Below are 12156 nucleotides of genomic sequence, written 5' to 3'. Positions count from 1 at the left end.
TCTGTAAATGGCTTTACGGGTGATAACGTTCATCCCATTCGGTCTCCACTCTTAACTCTTGAGGCAAGCAGAGTTAAGTGTTTAAGTATTAAGTAAGTTAAGTATTAAGTGAAGTATTAAGTAAGTTAAGTATTTCCGCTTGACTGAGGAGGGCCGGGATGCTTCCAGGGGCTATGTTCACACCGCAAGCAGGTCAAGCAGCCAATCCACAAAGCCCGCCTTCCTTCCACCCCACCAAGCTACCTCCTCCCGCCTGCTGAGCGTCCGTGGGGACCACTGGGCTGGATTTAGAGCGCCCTGGAGTTTCAGGTGATTTCCGCTCGGAACGTGCGGGGCAGCCCCGGGCCCGCAACTAGCAAACGGAAGGGGCAGACACCGCCCGGCGGACAAACCTGCAGCCCCGGTGCGGGCGAGCGAGGAAGACGGGGGGGATGGGGTAGGGCGCCCGCCCGCCGCCAGAACCCCATACACCCGGCGCCCATTGGCCGGCTGCCCGGCTCCCGGAGCGCCGCGCGCGTCCGAGCCGGGCTGCCTGGAGCCGGGGGCGCGCTCCGAGCACGCGCGCGGGGTTGGTTCTCCAACTGCCGCTCCCGGGCAAGAGGGCGGCTTCCCGGGAAGCCGGCCGCCGCCGCCGCCGGGACTCGGAAGTGCCGAGAGGGTTGTTGGGGACTCGTGGCGCGCGTGAACACGGCGGTCGCTGCCCGGGACAGCCCGGAGGTTGGTAGCCGGGGCCCGTAGCGGGTCCCGGGGATGTTACGTGCTGACTTGCGTGGTGTGCTCGCTGGAGAACCAGAAATGCTCTAGGCATTTTCCGTTTCCTACCCCGGTTCCTGCGTGTGGGCCCGGGGGCGGGGCAGAGGAGGCGCCCCGTCCCGCCGTGGAGACAAAGGCGGCGTGGGCCGTGCGCCCCGGGGCACGCCGGGCTCCCCGCGGGGTGGCCGGGCTCCCGCAGGCCGGGCGGAGTCCGCGCACGCCCCCGCCAGCGGCCTCTCTCCGGCGTTGGTCCCTAGTTTCCGCTGGTCCCCCAGGCAGTGTTGGACGTGCGCCGGTCCTACTGCTGCGGCTCAAGTGACCCCCGAAGTTAATTTATTTTGGTTTCTACTCTTCAGACTCAGGTGCCGTCTTCAAAGTCTAGCCTGCAGGTGGCACCGGTCTTTACGTGGAAAGCTTCCCCACCCCCCACCCCCCGGGCAGTCCAGGTATTGGGGTGGCCTTGGTGTTAAGAAATGTGCTGCTTCCTTGGTTCATGGCTTTTGGATCAGAGCTGTGCTACTAGGGGATTGGCGTCCTTGGTGGTTTGCATTTTATGGGGATTAGACTCACTGTCTGTCTCTTTCTGTGCTGTATTCCTCATTCATGCACTCACTCTCAGAGCTGGGTGCTTAGGCCTTACTTAAGTGCCGTGGGTACAGGAGACGAAAGCGAAGGCTTCACTGAGGGGGTGGTTTTTATACTGGAACTTGAAGAACCAAGTACAGTCTTCCCGCCGCTTCCATTCTTCATGCTCCATCTTTTCTATAATTCTTACCTCTTTTTTCTCTGTGGCAGTCCGTAATTGTGACTAGTATAGAACAAGGACAGTTAGTTCTGACCTGAAAGATTCAACTAATACTAACAAGGCCGATGTGCTTGTCAGGTGCTGTGAATCCACTGTACCTAAATTGCAGTCACCAGGGATGGTAGGTAGTGTTATCCTTTTTCACGGCAGAAGAGAGGAGATGCCAAAGGCACAGACTAGTAGATTTCAGGGCTGAGTTTTACACTCCCTTTTCTGGATCAAAGCCTGTGCTGTATCTATTATTTATTTTGCTCCCTCCTTGGGCAGCAGGTTAGATAGACTAACTTAGGGTCAAGGCTGAGTCTCCGAGGGACCAGTCATCATTGTGGGAGGCTAGATGTTGGTAGGAACTCTGTAGGTAACATCAAAAACTAGCCAGCCCAGGCCTTACTTAACTGAGTGTTTCCTGCTTGCAGCTGAGGGCCTGGCCAAGGAAAGATTCTCCTTGATTTTTGCTTTGGAGTTGCTTCCCTTGGGTGAAATCCTTAATTCCTTGTAAGATTTTTAAGTGTGTGTGCATGTGTGTGTGTGTTTGTATACACACACATGAATGGATCTCTTTGGAGTCTGGGGAGGCCAATTTTTAGAAGGCATTAAAAAATTAATAGAGTTACAAATTACATTGAAACAGTTATCAGAATAGTGTAACAAACCCCCACATTTGTGATAAGAGTATTTTGTGTTTATTAATGCACTAAGTAACAAAATTTAGCTCTATCAACTCATAATTTCAAAGTAGTGATGCCCACATAAATAATATTTCCCAATATTTGCAGTAACTGCGCTGTGTAACGAAAGTATCTGATTTCTATTGGTGACAAAGTTGCCAGAACTCCTTCTAATATGGTTTGTTGTCATATTTATAAAAATCCTGCAGTTGTTCTAGAAGTTCATGAAAATAAAGCTGTATGAGTGACTTTATAGGTTTGTGGCCTCCTGAATTCTACCTATGGATGTCTTGGAGGTGGTGGGGTGGGTATCCAAGGTTACAAACCCTACTTAGTGGTTTTTCTTCTGAGTATTTGCTGGACACCCTAGAGCGTTACAAATACCCATTTCTTTGTCTTTCAGTTAGTGTCTCCTTTTACTCAGGTTCAGTTATTTCTAGTGATAAAAGCTGTTGAGAGGGAATTGTTGAATTGTTTATAGTCAATATAAACTCTGCTCCTGTGGATGATTCTGCTGGAGAATAGTCTTGTGTTAGTGGCTATGTGTCACATAGTACAGGAGATTTTTTTTTTTTTTTTTTTGAGAGTGCCTGTAAACCTTAATGGAGTATGATATTACCAGTGCCAGAGAAGAAAAAAGGTGTTCTCACTGTATATCCCCAAAACATTTAAAAGATTTTAAATGTGAATAATTCTGGTAATATGTTGGAAAGTTAAGATGAAATGGATACTTAAAAAAAAAAAACAAACCCTTAACTAAGACATAAGAACTAGAAAAGCAAAATAGTCCTGTATCTATTAAAGAAATTAAATTTGTTGTTAAAATCCTTTCCAAAGCAAAATTTTCAAACCCACATGATTTCATAAGGGAAATAGTCCAAACATTTAAAAAACTGAAAAAGGACACAATTCCTGGCAGCTTTTATGAGGCCAGCATAATCTTGTTATTAAAGCGTGATGAGGAAGAAATTTACAAGAAAATTCCAGGTTATAGTCTCACACAAAAGATGCAGAAGTCTTAATGATGTATTGGTAAATCATCTAACAGTCTATAAAAAGGAGACTAAACCATGACCAATTTGGACTTACTCTAGGGAGGGAAACTTCGGCTGACATCAGAAAGTCAAATGTAATTTAACTACATACACATAAAGGAGAAAAATTATTTGACAAAATTGAGCACTGATTCATGATAAAAACTTTTTGCAAGCTAAAACATTAATGAGAAAAATTAAAGATTTAAACAATGGAGAATATGTCATTGCTCTGCAAATGAATCTATAGATTTAGCACAATCCCAATCACAATTCAAGCAGATGTCTTCTCAAAAATAGAAGTTGATAAGCCAGTTCTAAAGTTTATTTGGAAATTCTAGATAATCTAAGAAAAAGCAAATTTGGATGTCTAGATCAATACATAATATGCTAGTATGGTATTGGCACTATGCTAGACAGACCATGGAACTGAGTAGTGAATCCATAATCAGACTTATATCACATGTATGTGTGGTTTGTGACAAAAGTGACACCTTGGTGCACTGGAGAAACTACGGCCTTTTCAGTTAATGATGCTAGGCCAACTGGATCTCCATTGGACAAAATGACTCTTGGTCATCTACCTCATCCCAAATACAAATAGTAATTAAGATACATCACATACCTAAATGTGAAAGCTGAAATAATAAAGCTTCTGGAAGAAAGCAAAGTAAAATATCTTTATTACCTAGAGACAGTCAAAAGTTTGTGGGATAGGACGCAAAAAGCAACCAATTATAAAGGAACAAGATTAGTAAGAACTTCTGTTCATTTAAAGATTCCATAAGGAGAGTGGGAAGTAAGCTACAGAATGGTGAAGATATTTGTAATTACATATATCCAATACAGAACTCCTACCCACAATGTAGAAACAACTTCTGCAAATCATTAGGGGAAAAAATGGACAGCCCAATAGAAAAATGGGCAAGTCACTTCCCAAAGGAAGATATCCAAATTCTTAAGCACATGAAAAGATGGTTAATCTCATTAGTAATTAGGAAAATGCAAATTAAAATGAGAATGCGTTATCATTCTATACTCACCAGAGTGAGGGCTAAGTATATGCAGTCTTCCCCCGCTATCCAAAAGCAGAGAGTTCCTGTAAAATCTTTCATAAGCTGAAATGTGAAGCAAAGGAGGAATTACCATTAATTTATATGGAAAAATTTTGAGCATTCCAGACCCCCAGAATAATCCCTCTTAAGTTTTTCTGATACCTTAGGATACATTTCGCTGGTGGATGCACAGAATAAATGAAGGCCAAGCACAGATGTTCAAGTGGAAGAGTTCAGAGCTCTGGTGATGTGATGCTGAGACCCTCAGCGTAGTAGTTTCCCGGGAAGGAGCCTGGGCCCACTCTTGCTGCTGGGGGGTGTGCTCCCTCTGTAAGTGCTGGCTGCAAAACAAACATGGAGTGCCATTGTCTCCTCTTGCCTTTTTCTGTAGAAGTGGAAATCTTTGTATTTCTTTTGGTTAACAAAAATAGCTACTAATGTAGGTCTTTTGTAAAAGCAAAGTGGTATAATCTGACCTTTCAGAAAGTGGGGGATACCTGTCCTGGTTAGGTTGTGGACAAACTGGAACTCTCATACATTGCTGCTGGGTATAAAACTTAGTGCAACTGTCCTGGCAATTGTTTGGTGTATCATTTACTATAGCTGGACATCTATATCTCCTATGACCCAGCGACTCCATTCTTGGATAAACACAGCAGACATGTGGGTACTGAAAGACATGTCAAAGAATGTACAGAACACTGTTATTCAAAATGGCCTCAAGTTGGAAACAACCCATATGTTCATCAGTAGTGGAATGGACAACTGCTTAGTTTATACAAATGGACTGCTCTTCAGTAATGAGAATGAGAACAGATTGTGGATGAGCCTCGCATGAAGCTGAACAAAAGGAAGGTAGAAACAGCAGAGTGGGTTCAAAAACAGGCCCAACTGAATTAAGATGATAGAAATCAGGCTAGGGGAATTTTGAGGCAATTAATTTTTTTTTTTAAGATTTTTTTAAATTTATTCATTTGACAGAGAGAGAGATCACAAGTAGGCTGAGAGGCAGGCAGAGAGAGAGGGGGAAGCAGGCTCCCCACTGAGCGGAGAGCCCGACGCGGGGCTCAATCCCAGGACCCTGAGATCATGACCTGAGCCGAAAGCAGAGGCTTAACCCACTGAGCCACCCAGGCACCCCAAGGCATTTGATTTTTAATCTTAGTGGCAATGACTAGTGAATCTGCTTTTTGAAAATCTTAATTTTTAAAAGTTTAACTAATTTTAAAAAATTTAAATTAATTTTAGGTACATTTTAATGAAAGTTTACTTAAAGTAGTATATTATAAAATATTTGGTTCATTCAAATGCCCCTAATCTGGGGAGTGTAAGATGTAGTTGACATGATTCCTGGTGATTAAAAAGGCTTAAAGGAGGTTAAGAATTTTCATGAGAAACCATATAATAGCACATTAGTACCTTTTGTGAATTAGGGACTTAAAAAAGTGACTCCTTTCTGGCATTCTTTAACAACAGAGGTCTGGCTTAATGGCAGTTCCTATAAAAAGACCTAGAGCTTTGTTTGATATTGAGACTGCGAGGTAGAAGCCAAAAAAATGCCAAGGTGCGAACTGAACACAAAATTTTGTTTTAGATTTAATTTTCTTACAATTTAAGTTTTATAACAGTTGAGTTAAAAATATTCTGATTTTTTTTTAAATGTAAATCTTTTTGGTTAGATACTTTCCTCCCACCAGGCAGGTGTGGCATGTTAGTTTCCTATTGTTTCTGTAACAAATTACTACAAACGTAATGGCTTAAAGCAGAAGTTAAATATCACTTCTGGAGGTCAGAAGTCCAAAATGTGTAGGCAGGGCTGCACTCCTTGGAGGCTCTAGGGCAGACTCTTTTGTTGTTGCCTTTTGATGCTGCCTCCATGTCTTTGCTAGTGAGCCCTTCCTTCATCTTCAGAGCACATTACGCTAACCTCTGCTTCCATTATCCCATCTTCTCTGTCCCGGACCCTCCCAAAAGGACCCTTGCGATTGCACTGGGCCTAAGTGGATGGTCAGGGCTAATGTCCCCATCTTTAACTTAATGACAAATGCAAAATCCCTTTGTTTTTTGAGGAACTATATTATAGGCTCCAGGAATTAACACATGGACATTTCTGGGAGTACCCTATCTGAAGGCTTTCCCAGATGGGATTTTATATTTTGCCTCACAAATAAGTTTCCTGAATCTCACTAGGAGCTCACTGATACTTGCTGAATGAAGAAATGGATCTAGATTTCTTTATTTTAAAGTATAGTTAATGGAAGAATAGAAGTCACGGTGCCTACTGTCTGCTACGTTTGGAGTTTTAGGTTCAGGTCTAGACACCTGTACTATACAGGGACAACTGATTAATGGTAAAGGGTCTAGGAACTAAGTCACTGAAGAAGTGGTAGAAGGAATCATGAATATCTGTCCTGGAAGAAGGTTTGGGATGGAGTGTGTGGCATTAATTATCTTTAAATATTTGAAGAAGTATTATTGGAGAAAACAATTAAGCCTTTTTAGTATAATAGCAGTAACATTAAAAACAAAAAGAATTGCATTTTAGAACAGAATCCAAGGCACTGTTCTACCACTTTGTAAATTCATCTGATCCTTACAACAATTGCTGTTAACCCTGTTTTTTTTTTTTTAAGATTTTATTTATTTATTTGACAGAGATCACAAGTAGAGAGGCAGGCAGAGAGAGGGGGGAAGCGGGCTCCCCGCTGAGCAGGGAGCCCAATGTGGGGCCCAATCCCAGGACCCTGAGATCATGACATGAGCCAAAGGCAGAGACTTAACCCACTGAGCCACCCAGGTGCCCCATCCCTGTTTATACGTAAGGAAATTGAGGCATGGGGAGGTTATGCAACTTGTTTTAGGGCATACAGCTATGAAGTAGCAAAGGTGGAGCTGGGATTGGAACTTTGGAATTCTGACACCACAGCCATCTCCACGTAATCCCATTAATCTGCCTCCATACCTTTAGTTCCAGAAGGTACAAATGGACTACTGACAAAAAGTTTTTAAAAATAGAGGGACCAGGGGTGCCTGGGTGGCTCAATGGGTTAAGCCTCTGCCTTCGGCTCGGGTCATGATCCCGGGGTCCTGGGATCGAGCCCCGCATCAGGCTCCCTGCTCAGCAGGCTCCCTGCTTCCTCCTCTCTCTCTGCCTGCCTCTCTGCCTATTTGTGATCTCTCTGTCAAATAAATAAAATCTTAAAAAAAAAAAAAATAGAGGGACCAGTTTTTGACTTGATGTGAGGAAAAATAGGATAATAACCAGAACTGCTTACAAAAAGTTTTTCTGACTCTTGATGTTACTGGAAATGGTCAGGTAGGTTTTTGTAAAAGGAATTCCCAAACTGACTAGAGATTAGACCAGATGACAGCAGGGTCCTTAGTGATTTTGCAGTTCTGATCTAGGGAAAATAATTATTATTTTTTTTCATTTTATGTACAAATAATCAATCTTTGTGACATTTCATGTGCTAAAGCTCCCTTGTGAACTGCAGTTTTCCCACTAACTTTCCAGAACTTCTCACATACTGGTGTGGTAGGCTGTGTCCCCTTTGAAGGTGCCATTGCTGTGCTCTCCTTATGAGGTAGAATCCCTCTTCTCACTTGATTCTGGACTGGTCTCTGGACCAACACAGTGTTCTGTGAATTTTAGAGCCTGGTCCTTAGGAGACCTTGCCCCTCCTGCCTTTGTTCTTTGGAACCCCCAAAGCCACTGTGCTGGGAAGAGTCGGGCCTCCTGGAGCAGCCGGATCTGTGTAGAAGAGAAGCGCTGCACCTGGCTGAGAATTAGCATCAAATGCTAGGCATGGGGGAGGTCTTGCTGGCCCTTCCAGCCCCTACTGAGCTGTGTGGTGACTTGGTGACACGAGTGATGCCAGGTAAGAGCAGGAGAATGGCCCACATAGCCATCCCACAGAATCATGAAGAAAAAGGATCTTTGTTGTTTTAAGCCACTATGTGTTGGGGTGGTTTATGGTGCAGTGAGACATAACTGATACATGATATTTTGGTGCATGTTTGGAAGTAGTGTCTGTATTTTAAAATATTCTGTAATTAGATGTTCTGTCCTGTCCAGCAGACCTCCTCCAAGCCACCATCATCACTCTATTAGTGAAGCCTTTCTGGGTTTGGAGAAGTATTTTTTGTTAGTATTACATAGTAAAGGAATAAAACTCTTTGTAAGACTCCTAAATAGGGTTTGGCAAAAACTGAGAGGACACAGTGTGTCTGCATTTGGGTTTCCTCATGAGAGTCCTGTAGTTTGTATTATGCAAAATAAGTTTGTTTCATCGAACAAAGGAGCAAGTCTCATAATTTTTCCAAATGTGCTAGAATATTATCCTACTCTTTCATTCTCTCCAAAGCCATTGTCATTTCAGTGTGCATGTGCTCTTTTTACTTCTACTACTTTGTGACTTCCAGAGTGCTCATTCGTTTCTAAATTTAGAATTATTTCAATTTTACTCAGCCCTTCTCCTTATGTGACTACTGACTTTCCCTTCTTCTACCAGAATACATTGGTTTGGTTTGTCTTCTTCAGTCAGTCTTTTAAGGAAAGTGTGAGTTAGATGGTTCATGTGTGTTTTGATTACATCCAGTTGATTTACAAATTTTCTTCCTAGGAGTATCTACATTACGCATGACTTTAAAATTTTCTTTTGCTTGTATGTAGCTTGTATAACTCTCTAGCTTTCCTGATGGATTGATTTCATCATAGACACGGAAAAAAATGAATCACGTCCCCTCGTAAGAATAGGGAGGTGGCTGAATCACAGAGCTGTACCCCTGAAACAAACAACACATTGTATGTTAATTTAAAAAAATAGGGCTGAGGGAAGGCTCTGAAGTTAGACTTGGTGGGTATGAAGCTAAGCTCTGCTGCTTACCATCTGTGTGACCTGGGGCAAGTTTCTTGACCTTTCTAGGCTTTGGTTTGAGGATACCAGAAGTACCAACCTTGAGAAGTTGTTACAAAGATTAAATGAGATGATACTTGTAAAGTGCTTGCTTAGCATAGGTAGCCTATAAAGAGTGCTTATAGTACAGCTATTACTAAAGTATAAGAAAACTAAGTGGAGGAAAATTTCAGTTTAGGACATTGAGCAACTGGTAATTAATTGGTAGAAGTGACGATGGTGATGCTGGTACCCAACGATTATTAGCTCAGTGCTGAGAGTGCGGTCTTGAAAGTCCTCTGGTGCGTGTGGGTATGTGGTTATAGCTCATTCAGCACTGGAAATATCAAGACCAAGGAGCAGAAAACATTTAAAATGGAAGTGTTGGAATCCATTTGTAGCATGCATCAAAAATAAAGATACATTTGAAGTGATATTGGAAATTGCCGGGGGGAAGCATCTTATAGAAGTTATGTTTATGCACATTTTTGGCTTTGGCATAGTGAGCTGTGCTTCTCTGCCAAGATTAAGGAACAGGATTTCTGTCTGTGAAAGAGTGGGAGCTGGGGAGTTGGGTTCTGGTTTTTGTGCCATCACTGGCTTCTCTGTGCGCTTGGGCAGATCACTGCTTTCCCTGAGCAGGATTCTGATTCCTGAAAAAGAGCTAACCGTTAGCCCTCCTGGTGAGGAGTAGAGTAGATGATGTCTTTGAAAGCAGGTGGAGTGTTAAATTACAAAGTAAACGCAAATGTATGTTTCTTCAGTATAGAGAAAACTCTGTTAGCTGAGGAATTCTTGCCATTTTATAGCTAGGATTTTATTCTGTGGGCCTCTGGAGTTCTGTAAGCCCCAGAGAAATGCTTTTTTGAAATACCTAGCCTCACGGGCTCTTACCCCAATATGCAGGTGAAATTCCTTGTTGCTCCAGTTTGACTTCTTTTCCTTTGATCCCAGAGTAAACCTGCTATGATTTCCTTCCAACACCTGATATTAAATCTACTTTCTCTCTTTGTCTTCATTTGCCTCAAATAGTCTACTCTCATCAATAATATTTGGCTTTTGAGATCTTACAGCTTTGGAGTTGCTTTTATATGTTCTTTATTTTCTTCTTTTTCAATCCTGCTTCCTAGACTAGTTTCACGTCAGGTACGACTTAATTGTGCTTTATTTGTGTTGCTTGGTTCTAGAACTTTCTCTCTGCTTCCTCCTGAATCGCTGCTTTCCTTGCCTCCAGATGATCACACTGTCAAAGGGCTTCTTCCTGAAGCTTCACTCAAATAGCTAAATGTACGGGCTCATACGCCTGAGTTTTCTTCAGCAAATCAAATGCAAACTTGCAATTCTTTATGTTTAAGACCCTCTGCCACGTGGCTCCTGCTCTCCCTTCACCTCTGCTATCTATGTTTGTACTACTTCACATTTGTACTTCACTGACCAGTATTCCTGCGAAGGTGGCAGAGTTCCGGGGCCCCATCCCTTTCCCATCACACATCCCGGCCTCTTTCCTTAGCTCTCACATGTCAGTGGCACAGCCTCCGTTACGTAGAGTAATCAGGTTGGCATTTACTCAAACTCCGGCTATGCTGCTCTGCTCTCGGTTGGCTTTTCCTATAGAAGTAATTTACAAATGGTGATTAGGCTGTCTCACAGATAGATACCCACTAAGCTGATAGTGCTATTGCAGGACAGGATCTGTAGGTGAACAACAGAAAAGAAGCATTACTAACACGTTTGAGTAAGGACCTCTTTGATGTCATCATGATAGCCTATCCCTAAAGAAGAGCATGCTTGTTTAGAGAAAGAGAAATGGAAACTTGAGAACTTTCTGAGCGTATTTAGGAACCTTTATGGGTTTGGATATTTATAAAAGTTCTAGTTATATTCCCCAATGTCCAACTTGCCTTTTCTTTGATACTGTTGGGTTGTTAAATTCTTTAAACATATCTACTCTGATTTGCTTTCTAAGGGCACAGCTGAAATGAATACAGAAGAAAACACTGAGGAGAAGAATTTTCATGAGATAGGTGGGCAAGAGCTGAAAAGAGAGGTATAGGGAAGAAGGACCTGTTAAGAAGGACATGTGAGTGAGTGTGTGGTGGTCGTGGAGGTTATTTGGTCTAGTCTCCACATTTTATTTTATTTATTTTTAAAGATTTTATTTATTTGACAGAGCACAAGTGGAGGCAACGGCAAGGGGGGAGAGAGAGATGCAGACTCCCCTTTGAGCAGGGTGCCTAATGTGAGGCTTGATCCCAGGACCCCAGGATAATTCCCAGGACCCCGAGATAATGACCTGAGCTAAAGGCAGATACTTAACCGACTGAACCACTCAGGCGCCCCAGTCTCCACGTTTTAAATGGGAAGAGGCAGCCCCGCTGCTTTGTTGCTTGTAATGATGTATCTTTGTGTAGGCGTCTGCAAAACATACACAGTATATAGCTAAGAGCTCCAGAAAGGGAAATGTTTTAACACTGAATTTTTTCATTCCCCACAGTTCATTAATGCAAAGGAATTGTCCTAGAAGAGAATGTCCCGGGAAAGCTTCTAAACAGCAGGGCCTCCAGAACTTTCCTTACATCTCTAAGATTATGTTCACATTTCAGTAGCATTTTTAGAGGTTCAAACTTTGCTAATCACATATTCTTAATGGAGGTGAGGAGGCCATCCAATGTAATACCACCATCCTTTGAAAGGAGACACCTAAAACGCAGAGGCTAAAGGTAACTTCCCACTAAAGGGAAGACTACCATATTCCCACAAAATTCTACAGAGATTCTTTTTTTTTTTTTTTTAAAGATTTTATTTATTTATTTGACAGACAGAAACCACAAGTAGACAGAGAGGCAGACAGAGAGAGAGAAGAGGAAGCAGGCTTCCCGCCGAGCAGAGAGCCCAATGCGGGGCTCGATCCCAGGACCCTGAGATCATGACCTGAGCTGAAGGCAG

The 12156-nt window shown here is 42.7% G+C and overlaps 1 protein-coding gene across 2 annotated transcripts in view; it reads left to right on the top strand.

Moving 5' to 3' along the window:
- The first annotated feature begins 255 nt into the window (after positions 1-255).
- HHAT (hedgehog acyltransferase) overlaps positions 256-12156 on the top strand; it is a 320626-nt gene continuing 308725 nt past the window's right edge. Inside the window, exon 1 of one of the 2 annotated variants that reach the window (XM_032878104.1) lies at positions 256-309. The gene's annotated coding sequence lies outside the window, so the exon portion shown is untranslated. Of the gene's footprint in view, positions 310-549; positions 718-12156 lie in introns of those variants that run through there. The other variant, XM_032878103.1, reaches the window with a different exon arrangement.

This window comes from Lontra canadensis, unplaced genomic scaffold, assembly GCF_010015895.1.
Source record: "Lontra canadensis isolate GAN:19392208 unplaced genomic scaffold, GSC_riverotter_1.0 scaffold63, whole genome shotgun sequence".
NCBI classification, from domain to species: Eukaryota; Metazoa; Chordata; class Mammalia; order Carnivora; family Mustelidae; genus Lontra; species Lontra canadensis.
This window is presented reverse-complemented; position numbering and strand designations above follow the sequence as displayed.